This window comes from Ovis aries, chromosome 14 (assembly GCF_016772045.2).
Source record: "Ovis aries strain OAR_USU_Benz2616 breed Rambouillet chromosome 14, ARS-UI_Ramb_v3.0, whole genome shotgun sequence".
NCBI lineage: Eukaryota > Metazoa > Chordata > Mammalia > Artiodactyla > Bovidae > Ovis > Ovis aries.
The window spans coordinates 23,010,451-23,023,803 of NC_056067.1; the positions used below are offsets into that span (position 1 = coordinate 23,010,451).

Consider the following 13,353-nt stretch of genomic DNA (forward strand, 5'->3'; position numbering starts at 1 on the left):
TTTATTTATTCTTATTGGCTATAATAAGCATGTATTACTGTAACAATCAGGAAAATACATTTTTAAGCAAGGAGGATGTTTTAAAATATCTCTTTCTGTTTAACTTAACAAGAGTCTAAATATTTTTAAGTGTCGTTATATGTATTTGCCCTTAACTGTGATGACTGAGGATGAGAAAGATGGTAAAGTGCAAGGAAGGTAACTTTTTTTCCCAAGAGCCGCCACTCCTGCCTTCCTATGCCTGTGGCAGACATCACAAATCAATCCCAGCCTGCTAGACTTAGATGCTCAGCAAGCATGAGCCCTCTGGAGAGCCACTACCTGTCAATCACTTCAAGTGATTTCACCTCTCAGATGTTGAAAAAAGAGCTCCAAAGTGCTAATCAAAACAAGAATTCCCATTCCAGATCTGCTGTCAGCTCAAGAAAGTTGGTCCCCAATCTAAGCCTCCGAACCCATCTCTATAAAGTGAAGATTATGGAAGACTGAACCAGCTCTGGGAAGTTCTGACCAGCTATTTCTTCTCCTAACATCATCATCTTGCTCATCATCCTAAATCCTGCCTTTCCCAAAGCAATCTTATGACAAATCATTGTGTCTGTGAGCAGTTCCTTGAGCTGCCCCCCAGTACCCAGTGATGGTCAACAGTCTCTCGTCCCTGTAGATCTGGATTTCTTCACAGTGGCACTGTTGACACTTTGGACTAGATAATTCTCTGTCTGGGGGCCAGTCTTAGGAATCATAGAATTTTTAGCAGCATCCTTGGCCTACTGCACAGAGTAGACCCTAGGAGCACACCCATAGTCATGACCATCTATAACAGTAGTCCCCAAACAGTTTGGCAACAGGAACTGATTTTGCTAAAGACAGTTTTTCCACAGACTGGGGATGAGGGGTGGAGGGATGATTTCAGGATGATTCAAGCACCTTACATTTATTGTGCACTTTATTTCTATTATTGTTAAATCAGCTCTACCTCGGATCATCAGGCATTAGATCCTAAAGGTTGGGGACTCCTAATCTAAAACATCTTCAGACAATGTCAATGTCCCCTGGGGGGCAAAGTAACCTCTGGTAAGCACCTCGGTTGAAGATACTTCTCCTCTGGTGGAAGATAGCAGTTCCTGTAGATTATGGGGTTTGCTGAACGTCATCCCCTCAGCAAAACCGGGGATGGAAAAGAGATGTGAGAACACTTCCCTTCTGTGGTCCAGATCCTTCTTTGAGGAAAAGACCATGTCTCTGAGGGCCTGGAGTATAGACCCGGGAATGCAGCCCCACTCTGCTTGCTTTGCACACAGCGCAGCTGCCAGGAGGACTGGGGCTTTCCACAGAGGGTGTAAATCACCATTCTGGGCTGGATGGGCACTCAGCATAATGGAGTGATTGACAGGTGGATATTTACACTCAGCTGACAAAATAGGCAAATCAATCAGCGGATGGCAGTGCAGAAAGAGGGCTGCAGGAGGAATTACAGTCTCCAGGACCACCACGGCCACTCCCTGTGGATACCATGGAAGATTCTGTAAGTTTTCTTGCAAATTCCTGCCTTGAGTAGTTAATAATAAGACTCCCTTTCAGCTTCAGGGCTTTCTCGGGTGTCCTCTTTCATGGGCAAAGCAGCCATTGTCCCCATCTCCAGATGAGGAAACTGAGACCCAGAGAGGTAAGGAAATGAGACCAGCCACTGGTGACTAAATTGGGCTTGCTGACTGATGCTCAAAGGATTTAGTTCTTCAGATTAAACAAGGGGAAAAAATACTCCCCGTTTTTGTCAGCGCCCAGATGATTTCTAACTTTCAGTTCATCATTTTGGGCTGAGAGGGATGTAACTCAATTAAAGACAGAAACATTAAATGCACAGTAAAACCATCACAGAGGGAGGATTTATAGGGGTATTGATTAAAACCATCAGTAAAGTATTTACCTTAATCAATAGGAAAAGGTGATTTAAATGTTCAGGTGTCTCCTGTACTTGTCGGCCAAGGCTTCCTTAAAAGCATGCACTTTATGTGACACACCCGTCTGTTTCCCTCATCGTGTGCCCCTTGGCAAAGCTCATTGCCACAACCAAAGTCCCTCTTTTTACACCGCTGCCATTGTTTTTGACCCTTGTTGCAGAGACAGAGTTTGGGATGCAAGATATTTAAGAATCAACACCTATGAAGGGAATGAGAGGACCAGGCATAGTAAGAAAATGAACTGTGGGACTTCGCTGGTGGCATGGTGAATAAGAATCTGCCTGCCAGTGCAGCGGACACGGGTTCAATCCTTGGCCTGGGAAGATCCCACATGCCCCAGAGCAGCTAAGCCTGTGCGCCAAAACTTCTGAGCCCTTGCTCTAGAGTCCGTGCTCCACAAGAGAAGCCACCTCAGTGAGAAACACACACACCACAGCTAGAGAGTAGCCCCTGCTTGCTGCAACTAGAGAAAGCTTGCACGTAGCAACAAACACCCAGTGCAATCAAAAACAAAAATAAATAAATAAAATTTTTTAAAAAGACTTAGCAGGTGAAAACTCCTAAAACAATTTTTAAAAAAAAGAAGATGAACTGTGATGCATCCTGACAAAGATCCAAGCAACCAAGCAGGGTCTCTGGAGTGAGAACTGCCCCTCAGGAGGTATCAGACCTCGGTACCCCTACCTTTGTTAGTTGCCAGAAACCCCATGACCTTGGGTGAGGAGCGTCTGCAACTCAAGCAGACCCCAAAGAAGCTGACAGCTAGAGGCTGCCTGCTGATATCACTTCCCATAACTGGGCAGAGAGGTCTAAGCAGCACATTTCTAAGCCCACAACCACCCCTCAAGGTATCAGGAGAGGGTATTAGGCACCATATGTTAAACTTAATCTCTGGGAGTCTTTGTTCACAAGAGATTGTAAATCAAGGGCCATTTGAAACCAAGGTTGACTTTATTTTTCCTTAAACACTGAATCCCAACAGGACTCTGTGGTGGCATGGTTGAGGTGTAGAAATTTTTAGTCATTTATATTGTAAAAGACACTTGGCCAGGAGGGAGTTAGGTCACTTGAATTCTAGCCCCAAATAGTACTTTCTTTTTGGGTGACCTTTCTCAGGTCTCTTTCCTCTTCTGGATCTCAGTCTTCATCTCTTAAAGAAATATGCTGCCTTAGAAGAATGTTTCCCAATTTTCCCCATCGTTAGGATGCTCCTGGAGAGCATTTATTAAAATCTGGGTTTCTGAAGCCTAACTGAAATCTCCAGGGAAGTAGCCAAGGAATCTGTTTTCCGCAGAGCCCCAGATGAGCCTTCTGATCAGTTGACTATGAAAGCTGAGTAGGGTCCTCAAAGTCAGACCTGTGGCATCAGACTCACCTGGAAAAGTTTGTGCAGCAGTGATTCTCCAGCTCCGGAATGGAAGACTTTGATTCAAATTCAGCATTTAAATATAAACAGAAATACCCCAGCCATCTTGGCGGCTGCTCTTGGTTTAGGGGGCAGTCCTGCACCTAAGCCAGGAAGATGGTGACCACAAAGAAGATGAAAAAGCCACTGGAGTCAGTCAACTCTAGGCTCCAACTGGTTATGGAAAGTGGAAAGTCCATGCTGGGGTACAAGCAGACTGTGAAAATGATCAGACTAGACAAAGTGAAACTGGTCATCATCATCACCTGCCCAGTCTTGAGGAAATCTGAAGCAGTGTGTTATGCCATGTTGGCCAAAACTGGTCCACGACTACAGTGGCAATATTACTGAACTGGGCACATAATGTGGATAATACTACAGAGTATGCACACCGGCTATCATTGATCCAAGTGATTCTGATATCATTGGAAACATGCCCGAGCAGACTGGTGAAAGTAAATCTTGCACAATGTTTCTGTGACCAGAACTTTAAAAAAAAAATATATATATATATATATATATATATATATATATATATGAATGATGATACTTAACAGAATAGACTGATTGCATGAAAAGCCTTAATTCTTCACCCCGATTGTCCCCACACCTTTTTCCCTGTGACTTTAGAGGTCTTTCCAAAAAGGCAGAGTATATTTCTCTCCCCCCATGTGATATGTTCGGCGAATAGAAGTGACTGTGTATTCATGCTTGTCCTTGGTCTCCAGAGGCTTTGCATGTTTCTACTTACTTCAATGCACTCCCGTCATCACCACAAGAAGTTCAGGCCTGGCCTAGTCCACCAGTCCCAGAGACCCATGAAGCAGAGCTGCCCAGCTATAAGGTGTTCCAGCCAAGTCCAGCCTAGACCAGACCCCCATCCAACATGTAGACACTTGAGTGTCAGCCTTGATGAGCCAGCCTCCAGCTGAGCTCCTGACTAATGAGAAAGCAACTCTTGTGGTACACCACTAAAGTGATGTGACTGTCCTACAGCATTAATGTCGTCCCAATGAACTGATACAATTAATACAATAGTAGCTAATAGTTATTGAGCTCTTGCTAATTGCCAGCCACTGTGTCGATTGTTCTACACATTTTAATTGTTTTAAGTCACAAAGGAACCATAAGACTTGACTATTATTATCATCCCATTTTACAGATTAAGCAATTGAGGCACAGATTACTGAAATAGCTTGCCCAAGGTCAGATGTCCAGTCTGTGCTGAGCTCCGGGAATCTCAGAAAACCTGAAATGTGGGAGATGGAGAATTGGAAGGTCAGTGGAAGGAATGAGAAAAAGACACTAAGGAAGAGAGAAAGTTGAGAAATGTTTTATTATGTTATGGGTCTGAGTACAGAGAGGAAAAGGGATAATTATTGTTGTGATTATAATTATAGCACAGTCTCAGAAAAACGGACCATTTGCAAAGTCCTTCCTTTACTATAAATGAAAGTAAAAGTTGCTCCGTTATGTCCGACTCTTTGTGACTCCATGGACTGTAGCCTGCCAGGCTGCTCTGTCCATGGAATTCTCCAGCAAGGATACTGGAGTGGGTAGCCATTCTCTTCTCCAGAGGATCTTCCTCACCTAGGGATTGAACCCGGGTCTCCCACATTGCAGGCAGATTTGCAAATTCTTCACCATCTGAGCCACCAGTGGGGATAATAATAGGATCACTATATAAAAACTGCGTTAATTCATACAAAGTGCTTAGAACAGTACTTAGCATGGGGTAGGAGTCTGTATAAGGCTATGTAAGTATTAGCTTTGTTTGTGTTCATGGGGCCCCATTCTCCACCCCTCTTGACTCCCTTTCCTTTTTTTCTGGCACCTAGGTAATAGGCCCAAAGGGTTAGTATAGACTCTACGCACTGGCAAAATGGGAACATGACTTAGGGGAAGGAAGCTCAAGAGGTCAACAGATAGGACACGTCAAACATTAAGCTGGGGAGCAGAGACTGTAGGTACACCGTCCTCCCATAGCCAGGGTGGGGCTTAGACAGTTCCCGTCCTCAGATCTCAACGGTCTGCACCTCTCACCGCCGCCCCCCCATGTCCATCCCTCTTCCTGGCTTCCCTTTGCCCCCTCAACCTGAGGTCTCCCCTTCACTGCCCCTCTGGCTTTCCAGGAGACCCTCTTGGTATTGTCTTGCTCTCTCCTCTCTTTAAATCCATTCTATTTGGAATTCTATTTAATGGAAGCCACATCTAATCCTTTTGGGAAGCAGGGCCTAGACACCATAAATAAACACATTTGGGTTAACTGGGGAGCAGGCCAGGGAGAAGGCAGAATTATAGAATATTTTTTAAGTGGATGCAGCTTTATTTCTCTTAAGTATTTACAGGGACTCTTTGGGCTCTGCCATTCTATGAATCTAACTGCTGACAAATTCTTTCTAAGTTGAGGTCCTGCTGGGACTGCTTTGTGAACTAAATTAGAGGACAGGCTTCCAGACTAATTGTAGGTCAGCGGTTGTATTCATTACAAAGGAATCTCCGATATTCATCGTTAAGTAGGTTGAAGCAGGGTCTGCCTCACTCCTCATCCTGTTCACATGGGGCATGGCTCAAGCAAGCCTGACTTCATAAGCTCAGCTAAGGGCCTGACCTGGGACTCTTAATGCAGACATGGCATCTGGGGCTATAGTCAGTACCTTTCAAGGGTGCTCTCTGCTCTCTGCTCTCCTTTTTTAAAGAACTGCCCACCAATGCATGATGAGGAGGCAGTATCACATGACTCACCCCTCTTCATTCATTCAACATTGAGCACCTACAAGTCACCAGTCACAGAAGACTGCTGGGCACGGGAATCCAGCACTAACCGAAATAAACAAAGGGACAGGTGAAAGCAAGGATTCAAGAAGATGATCTCAGGAGTTCCCTGGTGGTCCCGTGGCTAAGATTCTGTGCTCCCAAGCCTGGGGCCCCGGGTTCAATCCCTGGTCAGGGAACTAGATCCCATGTGACACAGACTCAGTGCAGCCAAATAAATAAATATTTTAAGAAAAAAGGATGATCTCAGATAGTAGAAAATGCTATGTGGCTTCCCTGGTGGCTCAGCCAGTGAAGAATCCGCCTGCAGTGTAGGAGACCTCGGTTCAGTCCCTGGGTTGAGAAGATCCCCTGGAGAAGTGAATGGCAACCTACTCCAGTACTCTCGCCTGGAGAATCCCATGGACAGAGGAGCCTGGTGGGCTACAGTCCACGGGGTCACAAAGAGTCAGACTCGACTAAGCAACTAATGCATGGAGAAAACAAAACAGGGCAAAGAGATTGGAAGTGACTGCAGGCTAGGTGGGGGCAACCATGGGCATCCACTAAGACAATCATGACTTGGACTTGGATGGTGGGGGTGATTGAAATGGGAAGCAGTGACTTGACCAATATTTTGATTGTAGTATGCTGGGCTTGATAATGGGTTGGATGAGAGGTGGGGGTAAGAAGGATAAATGTTGACTCTGAAGTTTTCATCCTGGATACCAGTATGGTTGATGGTGCCATTGACCAAACTGGGGAAGGAAAAAAAAAAAAAAAAAAAAACAAGCTTAATGGACTGTTACAGGCTGAATTGTATTCTCTCCCAATTCATATTAAAATCTTAACCCTCCCCCCCACCCAGTGTTTAAAATGTATCCTTGTTTGGAGATGAGTCTTTGAAGAGAAAACTAAGTTAAAATGAGGTCATGATGGTGGTCCCTACTCTGTTATGACTGGTGTTCTTGTAAGAAGAGAGGATTATGGCACAGATGCTTCAGAGGAAAGACCATGGAAAGACAGGGAGAAGATGGCCATCTATAGACCAGGGAGAGAGGCCTCAGGAGACACCAACCCTGTGGACACCTTGATCTCAGACTTCCTGTCTCCAGAACCGTGAGAAAATAAATGTTCATTAAGCCGCTCAGCCATTGCTAATATGTGGCAACAGCCCTGACACAATACTGCAGGGGAGAACTAAGATTCCCAACATGGGGGGTGACTCCAGAGGCTGGGATGAGTCAATCACTAGTCTGTCCCAGGAATGTAAGGTTAAGACACACGTTATGGGGCTGGTGCCTGATATGGACAGCCATGTAAGCGAGGGCAGTGACGTTCCAGCAAAGGTACAAAGACACCCAGAAATGTGGACAAAGGCAGCAGAAGAAGCACTCGTTAGGAGCAAAAGGGAAAAGAGGCTCAGAGAGCTGCAGAGACGAGACGCTGAGCAGCTGCCAGCGACAGTGCTGCCCCGGTGTGAGATGGCTTCCACTCTCATTCCTGACCCACACAAGCCCACTTCTCCTTCCTGCTGGGGGCTCCATGGAAACCCGGTTGTACTGATGGCCCCTCCCAGTATTCACACCCTTCGCTGTGTAATTTGTAGTGCCCTCCCACTCTGGGTGGGGTGTTCTGTCCCCGCTTTGACTCTGGACTCAGACATGCTTACCAGGACATTAGCTCATGACAGAGTAGAAGCCTGAGAAGGTACTGGAGCTTTTCCATGGCTGTTGGTCCTCAGCCTTCCCTGTAAGAATGTGCCAAGTCAACTGCAATTGTGTCCAACTCTGCTCGACCCTCTTGCCTGTAGCCCGACCAGGCTCCTCTGTCCATGGGACTTCTCAGGCAAGAATACTGGAGTGGGTTGCCATTTCCTTCTCCAGGGGATCTTCCTGACCCTGGGCTAAGACCACGTCTCCTGCATTGGCAGGAGGGTTCTTTACCACTAGGGCCATCACTGTGAGACCATGTCCAAGCTATTCTCTTGGGGTATAAGACACATGGGACGCAGCTGGCTCACCCCAGGTTGCCCACCCAAGGCCATTCTAGATCGATTGCCTTTCAACTGACCCCAACATATAAGTGAGCTGAGCAGAGAACACCCCTGCTAAAGGTCACCTAAATCAGCAATCCAGAGACTCATCTGCCAAATCATGCTTTTGTTTTAAAATAAATAACGTTTCATCTGTTTTGTTATGGAGTGTTACCACGGTGATGGATGACTGATACAAGTTCCACAAAATGCTTCCACGGCCTTCAGATTAACTCTATTTTTTTGTTTAAGTTAGTATAAACCAAGCAATCTCTGTCCAAATCAATAGGGACCATATAGAGATGAAACTATACTTCACAGCATACTGGTATCTGTGGATAGACTAGCAGCACTGGAATGTTCTGAGTTGCCTGCTGTGCCTCAAACTGGAAAGAAGAAAAAAAAAAAAAAGAAAATACTCAGAGTGGAGTGGAAAGAGCCTTCTATTCATAGCCCTCAAGGGAAAAGAAATATTTAAATATTGTATGAACTTTCTCTTCTCTCTCATCATTTAAACAACAATAAATGTAAGATATCAATTTAGATTATGGTCCCTTTATGACATTATAATCAAGTGCCAAGTGGTGAAAGATTTATGAAGAGGTATTATAAAGGCAATAATGAGGATTAATGGGCAGTGGGTGGAACCACTTGGAAGTGAGGGGAAGTATCAGCCAAGATACCCCAAAGCAAAAGAGGGGTGTCATGGAGGTCGTGAAGGTTAAAGGGATGAAGTGAATGAAAGGAAGAAGCATAGCCCCGAGTGAGTGTCAAGATAGTGGAGCAGTGGATTACCTTGCAAGGTGTGTGATCTTAGACAAAGCTTAACAACTCTAAGTTTTTCAGAGCTTAACAACTCTAAGGTTTTCTGGTCTCTAAAATGGGTATGAGACCCACTGTATATACTTCCTGAGGTCAGGTTTTTATCTCATCTTAGAAAATCACCTACTGCGCTGTTTTTTCTGTTATTACTATTGGGAAGACTGTTATATTTATTATTACCCATATTTTTATTATTACCCAGGGCTTGCCTGGTGGCTCAGCTGGTCTGCCTGCAATGCAGGAGACCCTGGTTCAATTCCAGGGTCAGGAAGATCTGCTGGAGAATGGATAGGCTACCCACTCCAGTATCCTTGGGCTTCCCTGGTGCTCAGCTGGTAAGGAATCTGCCTGCAATGCAGGAGACCTGGGTTCGATTCCTAGGTTAGGAAGATCCCCTGGAGAAGGGGATGGCTAACCACTCCAGTACTCTGGCCTGGGGAATTCTTCGGAATGTATAGTCCATGGGGTCCCAAAGAGCGACTGAGTGACTTTCATTTTCACTTTATTATTACCTACATTTGAAATTCTTGGAATCCCTGGAGATAGTCAAAGGGTGATTGTTTTCATTCAGGTGGAATCTGTGATGGTTCCTCCAGGCTGATCCATAATCAAACGGTCTATTTATAGTGTGATTTGTGGAACCCCGTACCACAACCCCAGACTAGTCCTTGGAAGCGTGTGAGTGAATCATAGTTGATGTCATATGAACTCAAACCCTCGGGCTCTGAAGAGGACCAGAGACTCCAGCCCCACACAGTTACTCCTTCCAAGCCTATGCTGGAGCTGCCTAAACTTCAGGCATCTCGAGTTCCTTACCCGTCAAATGAGGATAAAGTCGCACGTCCTATAGTGACAGTTAAGGTCAAGTGCGGTGAAACGTGAAGGGACACTGAAATCCAATTTTAAAATTCAAGGCAGGGACTTGCCTGGCAGTCCAGTGATGAAGACACTGGGCTTCCAACGCAGGCGGTGCAGGTTCGGTCCCTGGTCAGGGGTCAGGGATCCCACATGCCTCAAGGCCAAATCCCCGAAACACAAAAACAGAAGCAATATTGTGACAAATTCAATAAAGACTTCAAAAATGGTCCACATTTTTAAAAAATCTTAAAAAAGTAAAATAAAATACAAAGCAGTATTCCTTGATGATATTTTGGTGAGTAAATACAGTATATTCCCAGCAAAGACCACAAGCACTGGGATCAGAGTACTTGGGCTTGAATCTTATCTTCACCACCTGTAAGTCCTTGCATCAGTGACTTAACCTCTCTCAGACTCAGTTTTCTCATCTGTAAAATGGGAATAATACTAGTGTCCACTTCACAATGACTGCCTAAAGCTTGAATGAGGCAGTGCTGGTAAAATTATTGCCCAAGCTCAATATCACCTATGAACTCAATAATCATGAGCTATTACCGAGGCTTGTTTAAAACCTCAGCAGCCACACGTGCTTTTTCAGAAAAGCCAGAGGAGGTCTAGAGCACGGTGATCTTGGACTACTCTGAGAAGGAGGATGTGTACACAAACTAGGAGAAGAGACCCCCCAAAAAATAATTCACACCCACACATGACACATAAAATATTCTCTCTCCCTGGCATGTGGCATCAGTTAAGTGAGATGAGTTAGAAAAGCAGAGAATGTCTAGTTCTAATACTCATCTCACACGCTAGTAAAGTAATGCTCAAAATTCTCCAAGCCAGGCTTCAGCAATACGTGAACCATGAACTGCCAGATGTTCAAGCTGGTTTTAGAAAAGGCAGAGGAACCAGAGATCAAATTGCCAACATCCACTGGATCATGGAAAAAGCAAGAGAGTTCCAGAAAAACATCTATTTCTGCTTTATTGACTATGCCAAAGCCTTTGACTCTGTAGATCACAATAAACTGGAAAATTCTGAAAGAGATGGGAATGCCAGACCACCTAACCTGCCTCTTGAGAAACCTGTATGCACGTCAGGAAGCAACAGTTAGAACTGGACATGGAACAACAGACTGGTTCCAAATAGGAAAAGGAGTACATCAAGGCTATATATTGTCACCCTGCTTATTTAACTTCTATGCAGAGTACATCATGAGAAATGCTGGACTGGAAGAAACACAAGCTGGAATCAAGACTGCCGGGAGAAATATCAATCACCTCAGATATGCAGATGACACCACCCTTATGGCAGAAAGTGAAGAGGAACTAAAAAGCCTCTGGATGAAAGTGAAAGAGAAGAGTGAAAAAGTTGGCTTAAAACTCAACATTCAGAAAATGAAGATCATGGCATCTGGTCCCACCACTTCATGGGAAATAGATGGGAAACAGTGGAAACAGTGCCAGACTTTATCTTTTTGGGCTCCAAAATCACTGCAGATGGTGATTGCAGCCATGAAATTAAAAGACACTTACTCCTTGGAAGGAAAGTTATGACCAAACTAGATAGCATATTGAAAAGCAGAGACATTACTTTGCCAACAAAGGTCCATCTAGTCAAGGCTATGGTTTTTCCAGTGGTCATGTATGGATGCGAGAGTTGGACTGTGAAGAAAGCTGAGCACTGAAGAACTGATGATTTTGAACTGTGGTGTTGGAGAAGACTCTTGAGAGTCCCTTGGACTGCAAGGAGATCCAACCAGTCCCATTCTAAAGGAGATCAGCCCTGGGTGTTCTTTGGAAGGAATGATGCTAAAGCTGAGACTTCAGTACTTTGGCCACCTCATGTGAAGAGTTGACTCATTGGAAAAGACTCTGATGCTGGGAGGGATTGGGGGCAGGAGGAGAAGGGGACGACAGAGGATGAGATGGCTGGATGGCATCACCGATTCGATGGACATGAGGTTGAGTGAACTCCAGGAGATGGTGATGGACAGGGAGGCCTGGCGTGCTGTGATTCATGGGGTCGCAAAGAGTCGGACACAACTGAGCAACTGAAATGAACTGAACTGAACTGAAGAATCAGAATACCTACTAAAAGATCACTCAAGAGTAACAAAGTATTATCTTAACATCACAATATAGGTCAGTGGGAAATTAGGGGCTTCCTTGGTGGCTGAGACGGTTAAGAATCCACCTGCAATGCAGGAGACACGGGTTTGATCCCTGGGTGGGGAAAATCCCCTGGAGGAGGAAATGGCAGCCCATGCCAGTATTCTTACCTGGAGAATCTCATGGACAGAGGAGCCTGGTGGGCTCCAGTTCATAGGGTCACAAAAAGTTGGACACAACTGAAGTGACTTAGCACGCATGCACTGGTGGCTCAGAAATTAAGGATCTGCCTACAATGCAGGAGACCTGGGTTCAATCCTTGGGTCAGGAAGATCTTCTGGAGGATGGCAACCCACTCCAGTATTCTTGTCTGGAGAATTCCAAGGACAGAGGAACCTGGTGGGTTATAGTCCGTAGTATCGCACCCCATACAGTTCAGTTCAGTCACTCAGTCGTGTCTGACTCTTTGTGACCCCATGGATTGCAGCATTCCAGTCTTCCCTGTACACCACCAACTCTTGGAGCTTGCTCAAACTAATGTCCATCAAGTTGGTGATGCCATCCAACCATCCTCTGTCATCCCCTTCTCCTCCCACCTTCTATCTTTCCCAGCATCAGGGTCTTTTCCAATGAGTCAGTTCTTTGAATCAGGTGACCAAAGTATTGGAGCTTCAGCTTCAGCATCAGTCCTTCCAGTGAATATTCAGGACTGATTTCCTTTAGGATTGACTGGTTGGATCTTCTTGCAGTCCAAGGGACTCTCAAGAGTCTTCTCCAACACCACACTTCAAAAGCATCAATTCTTCAGCGCTCAACTTTCTTTATGGTCCAACTCTCACATTCTTACATGATTACTGGAAAAACCATAGCTTTTTTGGCAAAGTGATGTCTCTGCTTTTTAATATGCTGTCTAGGTTGGTCATAGCTTTTCTTCCAAGGAGCAAGTGTCTTTTCATTTCAAGGCTGCAGTCACCATCTGCAGTGATTTTGGAGCCCAAGTAATAGTCTATCACTGTTTCCATTGTTTCCCCATCTATTTGCCATTAAGTGATGGGACCGGATGCCATGATCTTAGTTTTCTGAATGTTGAGTTTTAAGCCAGGTTTTTCACTCTCCTCTTTCACTTTCATCAAGAGGCTCTTTAGTTCCTCTTAGCTTTCTGCCATAAGGGTGGTGTCATCTGCATATCTGAGGTTATTGATATTTCTCCCGGCAATCTTGATTCCAGCTTGTGCTTCATTCAGCCTGGCACTTTGCATGATGTACTCCGCATATAAGTTAAATAATTAGCGTGATAATATATAGCCTTAACACCGTGGGAAATTAATTCCACCAAATTTTCCAGACCATTTCTAATGTCAAAAATTGGGTGGTCCTCAAATTAGAAGTGCAGGATTAGCATATGCATAC

At 44.9% G+C, this 13,353-nt stretch overlaps 1 pseudogene; it reads left to right on the plus strand.

The window, feature by feature from the left end:
* Positions 1-3,483: 3,483 nt before the first annotated feature.
* LOC101118633 (large ribosomal subunit protein eL30-like) lies at positions 3,484-3,847 on the plus strand (annotated as a pseudogene).
* Positions 3,848-13,353: the final 9,506 nt, after the last annotated feature.